Here is a 10,977-nt window from a genome sequence, read left to right on the forward strand (position 1 = left end):
TTTACTACGTTCATTTTCTTAAACATTTAAACTAGAGTTGTAAGTGAATTATGCACCACCATTACCATATTATAGAATCTAACTTTGAGTATATATTTACCATTAAAAGTGAGTTTTTGCTACCTTTTTAATGTTTTTATGATGTTAATTAATGTGCTTTTGCTTCTACACAGAGAACTCCCTTTAGCATTTCTTGTAAGGTAGGTCACATGGTAATAAACTCCTTTAGCTTTTTTATTTTTTCAGGAAAGTCATTATCCCTCGTTCAGTTCTGAAGGACAGCTTCACTGGGTATAAAATTCTTTGTTGACAGGTTTTTTTCTTTCAATATTTTGAATGTCATCCCATTCTCTCCTGGCCTGAAAAGTTTCTATTGAGAAATCTGCTGATAATCTCATGGGGGTTCCCTTTTATGTAACTTCTCTCTTTAGTCTTGCTGCTTTTAAAATTCTTCATTGCCTTTGACTTTTGACAGTTTAAATAATGTCTCATGTAGCCCTACTTGGGTTCAACCTATTTGGGGTCCTTTGGACCTCATGGATCTGGATGTCAATTTCTCTCCCCAGTTCAGGAAGTTTTCAGCCATTATTGCTATAAATATACTTTCTGTCCCTTTCTCTTTCTTTTCTCCTTCTGGAATTCCAATCATGCAAATATTGTTTATTTTCATTGTGTCCCATAAGTCCCATAGTCTTTCTTCACCCTTTTGCATTATTCTTTCTTTTGCTTCTCTGACCGGATAAGCTTAAATGTCCAGTCCTCCAGGTTGCTGATTGTTTCTTCTGCATGGTCGAGTCTGCTTTTGAAACTCTATTGGATTCTTCAGTTCAGTTTTCAACTCTAAGATTTCTGGTTGTGTTGTTCTGATGGTTTCTATTTCTTTGCTGAACTTGTCATTTTGTTCATGCACTGTTTTTCTAATTTCAGTTTTTTGTTATCTATTCCTTGTTTTTAATTACAGGGTAACACAGTAAACTCCAACACAAAGGTAGGGATGGGGGAGTGCAAAAGGAATAAAGAAAACAGAACCAGTATTTCACAAAAGCATCAAGACAGTGATGAAGTAGCAGTTAATGCTTTGCAGAGTCTTGAGGGTAGAATTTGCTCAGGGTGCTCTGAGGGATTCTCTTCAGCATTTCTTTGGAGAAGATTTGGAGCAGCTGTCAGCCAATGTTCAAAGTCTCATAGACAGTGTGAGTTTCACAAGGACTCTGAGCAATAAAGTTCTTCTCAAACTTCTGCAGAAATTCCAAGTAAAGAAGATCATCTGAGGTAAGGGCTTCGTCTCCAACTACAGCTTTCATGGCTTGTGCATCCTTACCAATAGCATAGCATGCATACAACTGGTTAGATACATTGGCATGATCCTTTCTCGTCATAGCTTCTTGAATAGTAGACTTCATTAACTGTAATAATGAGGGCAGCACATTAATAGGTGGGGAAATCTGTCCATTGTGTAGATCCCTCTGTAATATATCCAGTCAAGTCAGGGATTCAGTGAGTGATATCATTGTTATGCATGGTGAGAATAGGAATTTGAGTAATAGAGTCATTTCTACCTTCCACTCGACCAGCACATTCATATATTGTGGGTAAATCTGTATACATATAATTTGGGAAGCCTCTTGACCAGGAACCTCCTTCCTGACTGCTGAAACCTCTCAAAGTGCTTTAGCATAAGAACTCATGTCTGTTAGGGTAACCAATACATGTTTTTCATTCTGATCTTCACTACAAAGCTGTGGTTAGACCCAAGTGAGAAGTGATAATTTGCTCAATAGTTGGATCTTTAGCCAAGTTAAAAAAAGAGGCAGGCATTGCCCCTTGAGCCGTTTTCTTCAAAATCAGATTTGAAGAACTGGGCAGTTTCCATGTTTACACCCATAGCAGCAAATACAATCACAAAATTTTCCTCATTGTAGTCCACTACATCTTTGGATTTTGTTTCTACCAAACCAGGCTGGCAATAGATTAGAGCTGCAATCTAATTGTGTGGTAAGCCAGCTGCAGAGAAGACAGGAATTTCCATGCCATCTATGGGCAAAATACCAGTCTGAATCATCTCCTCTGAATAGTTTTGACACTGAGGATTGATTGCCTGGTCCATGATGTCAATGAAGTGTTCAGCCAGTAAAACAGGACCTCTGTTGATTGTTTTTTCTAATCCATTGAATACCCTACCATGCACCTCATTAGACACTGGTGTTTGGAAAATATCCTCAGTAAACTCACAGGACGTTTTCTTGGCATCTACACCTGAAGTCCCTTCAAATACCTGAACCACTGTTTTGGAACCACTGACTTCTAGAACTTGCCCACTCTGCTTCATGCCATCAGGTAATGTCAAGTGCACAATCTCAGCGTATCTGGGAAACTTAACATGAACTAAGATCACTAGTGGACCATTGACTCCTGATACTGTCTTGTATGCCCTAAAACAATTTCTTCATTGTTCTCATTTTAAAAGCATCCAAACATTGTTTTTCAATGACTTTCTAGAATCAACTGTCTGGCTCATCACTTGTTCTTTAACTCTGTGCTGCTGTTCAAATTCTAAAACTGAACTGTTCAGTTTTTTGTGATCTGGGACACTCTTGTATCATTACTGAGAAACAACCTTTCTCCAATGGAGTGTAGCCACTGGAGAAGTTCTTCGGTCACTGGCTAAGCACACACAGAATGTTGAGAAATCATACTCATCTCCCTTAAGGGTTTACAACCTTAATCATGGAATACTCTTTAAACTATGTTTTTGTTTAAGTTGATACTCTCTGAATTGAGATTGAGTGAATAATTATATGGAAAAGTGACAGCTGCCCCTTATAATCTTTTCCTAGAAGCTGCCCCTTCTAGGGGCAAAACGTATAAATGAAATTCATAAAAGATTATTTGTAATTGTTAGGTATAAATTTATTGTCATAAGAATGCAACATCTCTCAGTTACTTGACACATTTACTTCAGCTCACATAAACTCCCAAAAAGCATTCTCTAATGTAAATAATTCCCATTATAAAAAGCACATCTGGGAGAGGAGGGATAAATTAGGAGTTTGGGATTAAAATATACATACTACTGTTTGTAAAATAGATCACCAACAGGGACCTAGTGTATAGCACAGGGAACTATACTAAATATCTTGTAATAACCTATAAGGGAAAATAATCTTAAAAAGAGTATATATACTGAATCACTTTGCTGTACACCTGAAACTAACACAATATTCTAAATCAACTATATTTCAATATATATATATATATTTTTATAAAAGCACATCTCCTCGGGCCTCCCTGGTGGCGCAGTGGTTGAGAGTCCGCCTGCCGATGCAGGGGATACGGGTTCGTGCCCCGGTCTGGGAGGATCCCATATGCCGCGGAGTGGCTGGGCCCGTGAGCCATGGCCGCTGAGCCTGCGCATCCGGAGCCTGTGCTCCGCAACGGGAGAGGCCACAACAGTGAGAGGCCCGCGTACGGCAAAAAAAAAAAAAAAAAAAAAAAAAAAGCACATCTCCTCAAACCATAGAATCAAGTCTTTTCCTTCTTCCTTACACTACAGTGCTGTCACGTGACCCAGTGACTGATCAGGACAGGATTAGTCAGGCAGGAGAGCGCCCAGACTGAAACCCTTCATCTGAAATTCTTTTTAACCAATGAACCACAAACAGGCACTCTGGCAATTAACCAGTGCAAGCATAGTCTTACAACCTGGGGAAACATCAGGTGCTTTCCTAAGTTTTAAAGAGTCTACTTCCAGGGCTCATCCCCAGTTCCTAAGGAAGCTATGAAGAGGTCTGATGCTACACAATTGTATTGTTTAGTAATCAAGAACCATTTCTTTCAGAACTGCTGAGCAGCCAACTTAAGCCTGGTTTATTAAGGTCTTTTTACAATCAAAACACTTAAACATATCAGTGCATATGCTTTGGATATATGCTATATAATATGGGCAAAGCTGCTTGTCTTCCCCAAAGAGAGCCTTGAGCTCACAAAAGTTAATGGTAGAAAAAGGTCAAACAAGACTTAAGAAACCTGGAATTTTACTTCTCTGTCAATAATCAGGTGTCTAAATCCTGACAAGCCCTGTGCCTCCCAGAACCTTAGGCTTCTCACTGTAAAATGAGAGGGTTAGACTAGATGACCCGCAGGGTACTTTTCAGCTCTAGCCTTCTCTGATATCTAGGTGTCCTCCTGCGGAGCAGCCTCTCCATTGAACGACGCCTCTCTCTGGCTGCGGGCCTGACCTCTATCCATGAAAGCAGATTTCCTAATTTCATTTAGTCCTTTGCGTGTGTGTTCTTGTATTTTGCTAGATTTCCTTAAGAGAATTATTCTGAATTCTTTGTCTGACAGTTCATAGATCTCCATTTTGTTAGCATCAGTTCTTGGAGCTTTATTAGTTTCCTATGTTGGTGTCATATTTTCTTGGTTTTTTGTTATCCTTGATTCCTTACATTGGTATCTGTGCATTTGTGTAATTGGGGTTCTCTTACAGACTTTACAGGTTTGCTTTTGCAGAGACGGATCTTCACCAGTCAGCTCAGTTTGGGTCTCTAGGCATATTTGTTGGTAATATCCTTAGGCAAGTGGGGCCTACTGTTATGATGGGGGTGGAGGGAGGCAACTGTTCAAGCACTGAGGTTGGGGATGGGAAGGTGTGCCACTGGCTGAGAACAGTTGGATAGGACTGCTGGCTTGGTTCCCTACCCAAGTAAGGCTGTTAGATGGTGCTGTACTTTCCTGGATTCTCTGGTCAGGCTTACTAGATGGTTGGGACTGGGTACTATAGTCAGTAGTAGATGGGGCTATGAATTAGCTTCACTCCCAGGTAGGGTAGCAAGGACCTGTATGGCCTTATTGCTTGGGAACCCAGATCAGGCAACAGTGTGCACTGAATTTCCTGACCAGGTGAGACCACCAGTTTTTTTTCTGCAAATGGAGAAAGACATGGCTTGTGCTCTCTCTTCAAGTGCCACTCTAATCTGGGCTGCTGGATGGGCTATGCAGCTTCCTGTGTGCTCTGATTAGGTTCCCTGATTAGGCAGGCTAGAGGCTGTATTCAGCAATGAGCAGGGCTATGAATTAATTTTCCTGCCTGGGTGCAGTGAGAGAAGCAACATAAAGCCAGTAAAGCTCTTTGTTGTCTTAACTCAAGCCAACCTGCACTCCAAGTTCTCTGGCCGAACAGGTTCATTGGCTTTGCTCTGTAAACTATCAGCTCTGCCTGCCTGCCTCTTGTCTTGAGTGCTGCTAGGCTGCACAGCTTCCAGGATTTTTGCCAGCCTTTCTGATCAAATGGGGTGAGAGATACTGTCCACAGTGAGTGGGGACATGTCTCAGTTCCCTTGCCTGGGCAGGGCCGCCTCTTGGCTCAAGCATTGCTGGTTACACAGCTTCTAGGGGTTCTTGCCAGCTCTTCTGGTCAGATGGAGCTCTGGAGCCACAATGGGTGGGACTGTATTTCAGGTCACTTACTTGAGTGGGACAGTGAAGAGTCACTCCAGGCAACTCCCATTTTTCTCCAAGCAGGCTTTCTGGTCTGGAGGGCTTGGGAGCTACCCTCAGCCTTGGCTGTGAGTTAATTCCCCTGCCTGGGCTTAGCAAGAGAACCCTCCATGCCCAGTACTGGCTTTACTCTGCATATCTCTCAGCTGGAGTGTTGCTAGGCTACACAACTTCCCGGTGCTCTCACTAGCTACTCATCAGATGGGGCTGGGAGACACTCTTCCCAGTGGATGGATCTATGACTCAGATCCTTGCCTCAGACTCCTTGGTCCAGGATCTGCGGCCAGAAAAACTCCTCATTTGAGTACCCAAATCAGGCAGGTCTGCATCCTAATGGGTTCCCTAGTCAAAGTGCAACACTGACTTGGTTCTGCATATGGGAAAAGCCATTAGTTAGGATTACTACTTGGGCACTGCAGGTATGAACTTGGTCTGCCAAGATCTTTGTTGCAAGCCCCTTCTCTCTTCTTCATAACAGTCAGATTCCCAGTGGTTGTGCCCTATAGATTTCCCTGCAGTCTCCATGTAGCGAGATCAGAGTAGGGGCTCCCACATGAGTAGGGGCTCCAAGAAACTTAGGAGGTTTGTTGTCCCCCTGGCCTCTCCTTTCCCACTGGAGGAACCAGAGACTCAGGGAAGACCTCTCTGTGTGTTGCTACACTGGCAATGGGAGGGACAGTGTAGTCATTGCGTAGCAGCTTATCTTACCCTTCTGAAGCAGTATATTTTGGTCTCTGTGGTGCAGAGGGTGCTTTAGTCTCACCCTTATTTCCAGAATTATTTCAGTAGTGCCATGTTCTTGAATAGATATTAGTTATTCTGAGGGGGAGTGAAGTCAGGAACGACATATGTTGCCATCTTGGTGATATCACTCTCCCCACTATGGGTTTTTTGGGGAAGGTTATTTTGTCAGTGGTCACTCAACTAAAAATGACCCTTCCCCTCAAAAAAACACAAAAGTTCAATATGTCAAGAAACATAAAGTATTCATTTTTGGTGAATTAGTTTCATTTTTCTATAATTCATTGCATTTGTCAAGAACATTCATAAAGATAACTTTTTGGGTGATAATCCATTTCACTTTTTCTTCTGATTTCTGGTTTTAAACACTTATACAGAGAAACACAGTTTGCACTTCATGATAATTGTTAATACGTCTTGTAATTAGAGATCAGCAATTAGCCAGTATTCAGCATTAGCTTGAGCAATGTACTATTTAATGTATTAAGTACACTAAAACACAAAATAGCAGTTGCCTTGTTAAATTATGATAATTTATTGATTATCATAAGACCAGTCTCGCGGAATTCAACCAGTCTTCCTTTGATCTCAAATCTCCTTTCTAAAGATTGCAAATTTAAGTTACATACATAGTATACTTATGCATATGAAGTATTATATATACTATACCTTTGACTCATATTTCCTAATCCCATTTTACAAAATGAAATAGTAGTGATAGTGAGTCTTATAAGCTAAACTTTCCATATCTTTATCTCAATTGATTCTGTCATATCATTTTGCTATAGCAAAGTCTTAGTATTCATTATATTACCTTTACTAGAACTACGGTGATGATAACTATATATAGAAATGGAAATGCATGATACATACGAAAAGTGGCTTCATATGCATGGCTAAAGAATACTTGTCCCCATAATTTGCTTCAGGTCTAGCTGTTCCCAGAGAGTCATTCCAATTAAAAGATGGATGGATGTAAGGATTGTCCTCTTTGGGCTGATGAGTCATAATGCTATTTTAAATGAAAAAAAACAAACATGAAATATTTTAGGATATTTTAAAAATATCAAACACACTTAGATTCTTATCACTATATTCTCTAGGAAGCAAATAAGGGAAACCATCCAGAAGGCACATTAGATCAATATAGTAGATATACTAAAATAATGGCATCTTCATAAAACAAAGAAACTTATTCTGCTTTTTTTCTATTCCTCACTAAAACTAGGGATTTTGTTAGGGAATATTTCCTATGGTCTAAGAATGTCTGAGAAATTACTATGATACTTAGATAAATGAAGGAAATACAATTTAAAAAATCTTACAGATTAATCTAGGTCAGTGCTTTTTTCTGCAGGAAATATGTTATCTTCTGGCATAAACACAATTATGTATATATTCATAGTTAGAAACACTGTTATCTCTGACTATACCTCTCCTTCTCTGCAACCTCACCTCCTACTGAAAAATAAATACATAAAGCTTTCTGCTAAAATTCTTCCCAAATAAGATCCTGCTTTCTTTCTTTTTCAGTATTTACAAGCTTTAATTTTCCCTTTAAGGGATTGCTTACTTGTAATTTCTTCCAGAGAACTGTTGTGGTGGAGATACAGGACTTCTAGGAAGCATGCTCTGAAAGGATGAACTCCAGGGATTCTGCACGTAGATTTTTTTTTTTAAGGGAGAGAGGAAAGGTTTAGTCATGATTTTAAGGAAATTTGAAATAAAATGGCTCATATTGATACCACATGCTAAATATCTAAGTGTCAAGATATCTCCAGGTCTGTTCCTAAAAAATGACAAATAAGCAAAGGTATTATTAAAAGGCAAATGTTTACATGTTATAGTGGTAACTTAGCAGGTCTTTGTCTATTTCTATCTATTATCTATTTATATTTATCTATCTTTCTCTCTATGATGTAGAATGGCTTACTGAAGGGGAAATGCAAATGGAAGATTCATTTCAGCTGGTACTCTAAGCAATACGTGAAGCTTCCAGTCAAAAGAATTAAATATAAATCCCCCTTCCTATTGTAATAGTGTGAAAAACGCTAATCCCCAGACAAAAGAGAGTTGACAAAAAGTAACTTAGACAGAGAATACTGAAGCTGAATATAGAGAGCTGCAACATTAAACAGTTACAGCATACAGCAGAGTTTTGGAGGGAAACTTATACAAATCAATTGATAAAGAGTTGGTTCTTAAAGACCATACTTTAAGTACATAAACAAAGAGTAAATTGTAGCAATATGGACTATGAAATAAGAAATTGGCATTTTAACACAGACATGAGGCACATAAGTGGATCCAGACCAGATCTACACAGAGCCTATTCTTACAGCCATATTGGTTATGAGTGGGTACATAACATTGTGACATAGCCATTTTGATGGAGCCATATTGAAATCAAGGATATTTTTATATAGGTACTTTGATAGAGATATTTTGACATGGGAAAATTTGATGCAGACTATAAAATAATCCATTGCAGTTTCTGATTAAAATAAGATTAAGTTGGATGTGAAATATATACCATGACTCATCCCTAAGTTTCAGTTCATGTCCATCCACAGCAACCCCTGGAGGAGGGTGTGGTGAGGAACCTTGGATTGATAATAATGTTGGAGATGAGATAAAGGATAGGTATCATCTGGAAAAAAAACTGATACAAACAGGAAGAATGAGACAGATCCAGTATTTTTCCTCTATTGCTTAAATGTTTGTCTTTGGCCTTTTCTTTTCTGCTTTGTTTTTGCAATCTTCTTTAAAATAAAATTTAAAAAAAAACCCACAAAACTAAAAAAGAAAACCATGACTCTTGAAAATGTGATTTCAGAGAAGCTTGGCAAGAAAGCTGCACTTGTGTCTATAGCCAGTCCCTCTTATCTTGGCTCCCTGATGTCATAGTAGACAGAATCACGGGTTCCTGAGCATTCTGTACATCAGTTCTTAAAGGGGCTACCTTTGCTTCCATGGACTTAATTTCATTGGTCCAGGCCTTTTTCTCTAGCAGGCAAAAGAGAATAGCATATCTAATGCAATGAAAAGAGAGCTATCGAAAATTTGGATTTGGGGACCACAAATCAGATTTTCTAGCTGAAGAAGTATGGATATATTTGGGGAGAAGGATCCCATAGGAAGTAGTAGGTGAGTATCGGCTACTATATAGAGGGATGTTGCATACTTCCCACTTGCCCATTTTGGGCCTAATTTAAACTCATTAAGCCAGACCTGGGCCTTGATACAGCTAGATAGATGTAGAAAAGTGTTTCAGGCAGAACCTAAGGAGTATAAACTTAGAGAATAGAAGGCAGGGTCAGATTGACATGGTGATTTTTTTTTTGTGAGATCAGGTCCTAGGGGTGGTGGTGATGGTCATGTAATCACAGTGTGACACCTTACTATTTTTTTAACATCTTTACTGAAGTGCAATTGCTTTAAAATGGTGTGTTAGTTTCTGCTTTATAACAAAGTGAATCAGTTATACATATACATATGTCCTCATATCTCTTCCCTCTTGCATCTCCCTCCCTCTGACCTGCCCTATCCCACCCCTCTAGATGGTCAAAAAGCACCGAGCTGATCTCCATGTGCCATGCGGCTGCTTTCCACTAGCAATCTATTTTACGTTTGGTAGTGTATATATGTCCATGACACTCTCTCATTTTGTCACAGCTTACCTTACCTCATCCCCGTCTCCTCAAGTCCATTCTCTAGTAGGTCTGTGTCTTTACTTCTGTCTTGTCCCTCAGTTCTTTTTTTATAAATTAATTAATTATTTTGTTTATATATTTTATTAGTTTCTGCTTTATAACAAAGTGAATCAGTTATACATATACATCTGTTCCCATATCCCTTCCCTCTTGCATCTCCCTCCCTCACACCCTCCCTATCCCACCTCTCCAGGTGGTCACAAAGCAACGAGCTGATCGCCCTGTGCTATGCGGCTGCTTCCCACTATCTATCTACCTTACGCTTGGTAGTGGATATATGTCCATGCCTCTCTCTCGCTTTGTCACAGCTTACCCTTCCCCCTCCCCATATCCTCAAATCCATTCTCAAGTAGGTCTGTGTCTTTATTCCTATTTTATCCCTAGGTTCTTCATGACATTTTTTTCTTAAATTCCATATATATGTGTTAGCATACGGTATTTGTCTTTCTCTTTCTGACTTACGTCACTCTGTATGACAGACTCTAGGTCTATCCACCTCATTACAAATAGCTCAATTTCGTTTCTTTCTATGGCTGAGTAATATTCCATTGTATATATGTGCCACACCTTCTTTATCCATTCATCCGATGATGGACACTTAGGTTGTTTCCATCTCCAGGGTATTGTGAATAGAGCTGCTCTGAACATTTTGGTACATGTCTCTTTTTGAATTATAGTTTTCTCAGGGTATATGCCTAGTAGTGGGATTGCTGGGTCATATGGTAGTTCAATTTGTAGTTTTTTAAGGAACCTCCATACTGTTCTCCATAGTGGCTGTACCAATTCACATTCCCACCAGCAGTGCAAGAGTGTTCCCTTTTCTCCACACCCTCTCCAGCATTTATTGTTTCTAGATGATGGATGATGCCCATTCTGACTGGTTGGAGATGATATCTCATTGTAGTATTAATTTGCATTTCTCTAATGATTAATGATATTGAGCATTCTTTCATGTGTTTGTTGGCAGTCTGTATATCTTCTTTGGAGAAATGTCTATTTAGGTCTTCTGTCCATTTTTGGATTA

At 39.5% G+C, this 10,977-nt stretch overlaps 1 pseudogene; it reads right to left on the reverse strand.

Moving 5' to 3' along the window:
• Positions 1-1,070: 1,070 nt before the first annotated feature.
• On the reverse strand, positions 1,071-9,930 carry LOC132481620 (V-type proton ATPase subunit B, brain isoform-like; annotated as a pseudogene).
• Between the last annotated feature and the right edge of the window lie 1,047 nt (positions 9,931-10,977).

The sequence above is a fragment of the Mesoplodon densirostris genome, chromosome X (genome assembly GCF_025265405.1).
Source record: "Mesoplodon densirostris isolate mMesDen1 chromosome X, mMesDen1 primary haplotype, whole genome shotgun sequence".
NCBI lineage: Eukaryota > Metazoa > Chordata > Mammalia > Artiodactyla > Ziphiidae > Mesoplodon > Mesoplodon densirostris.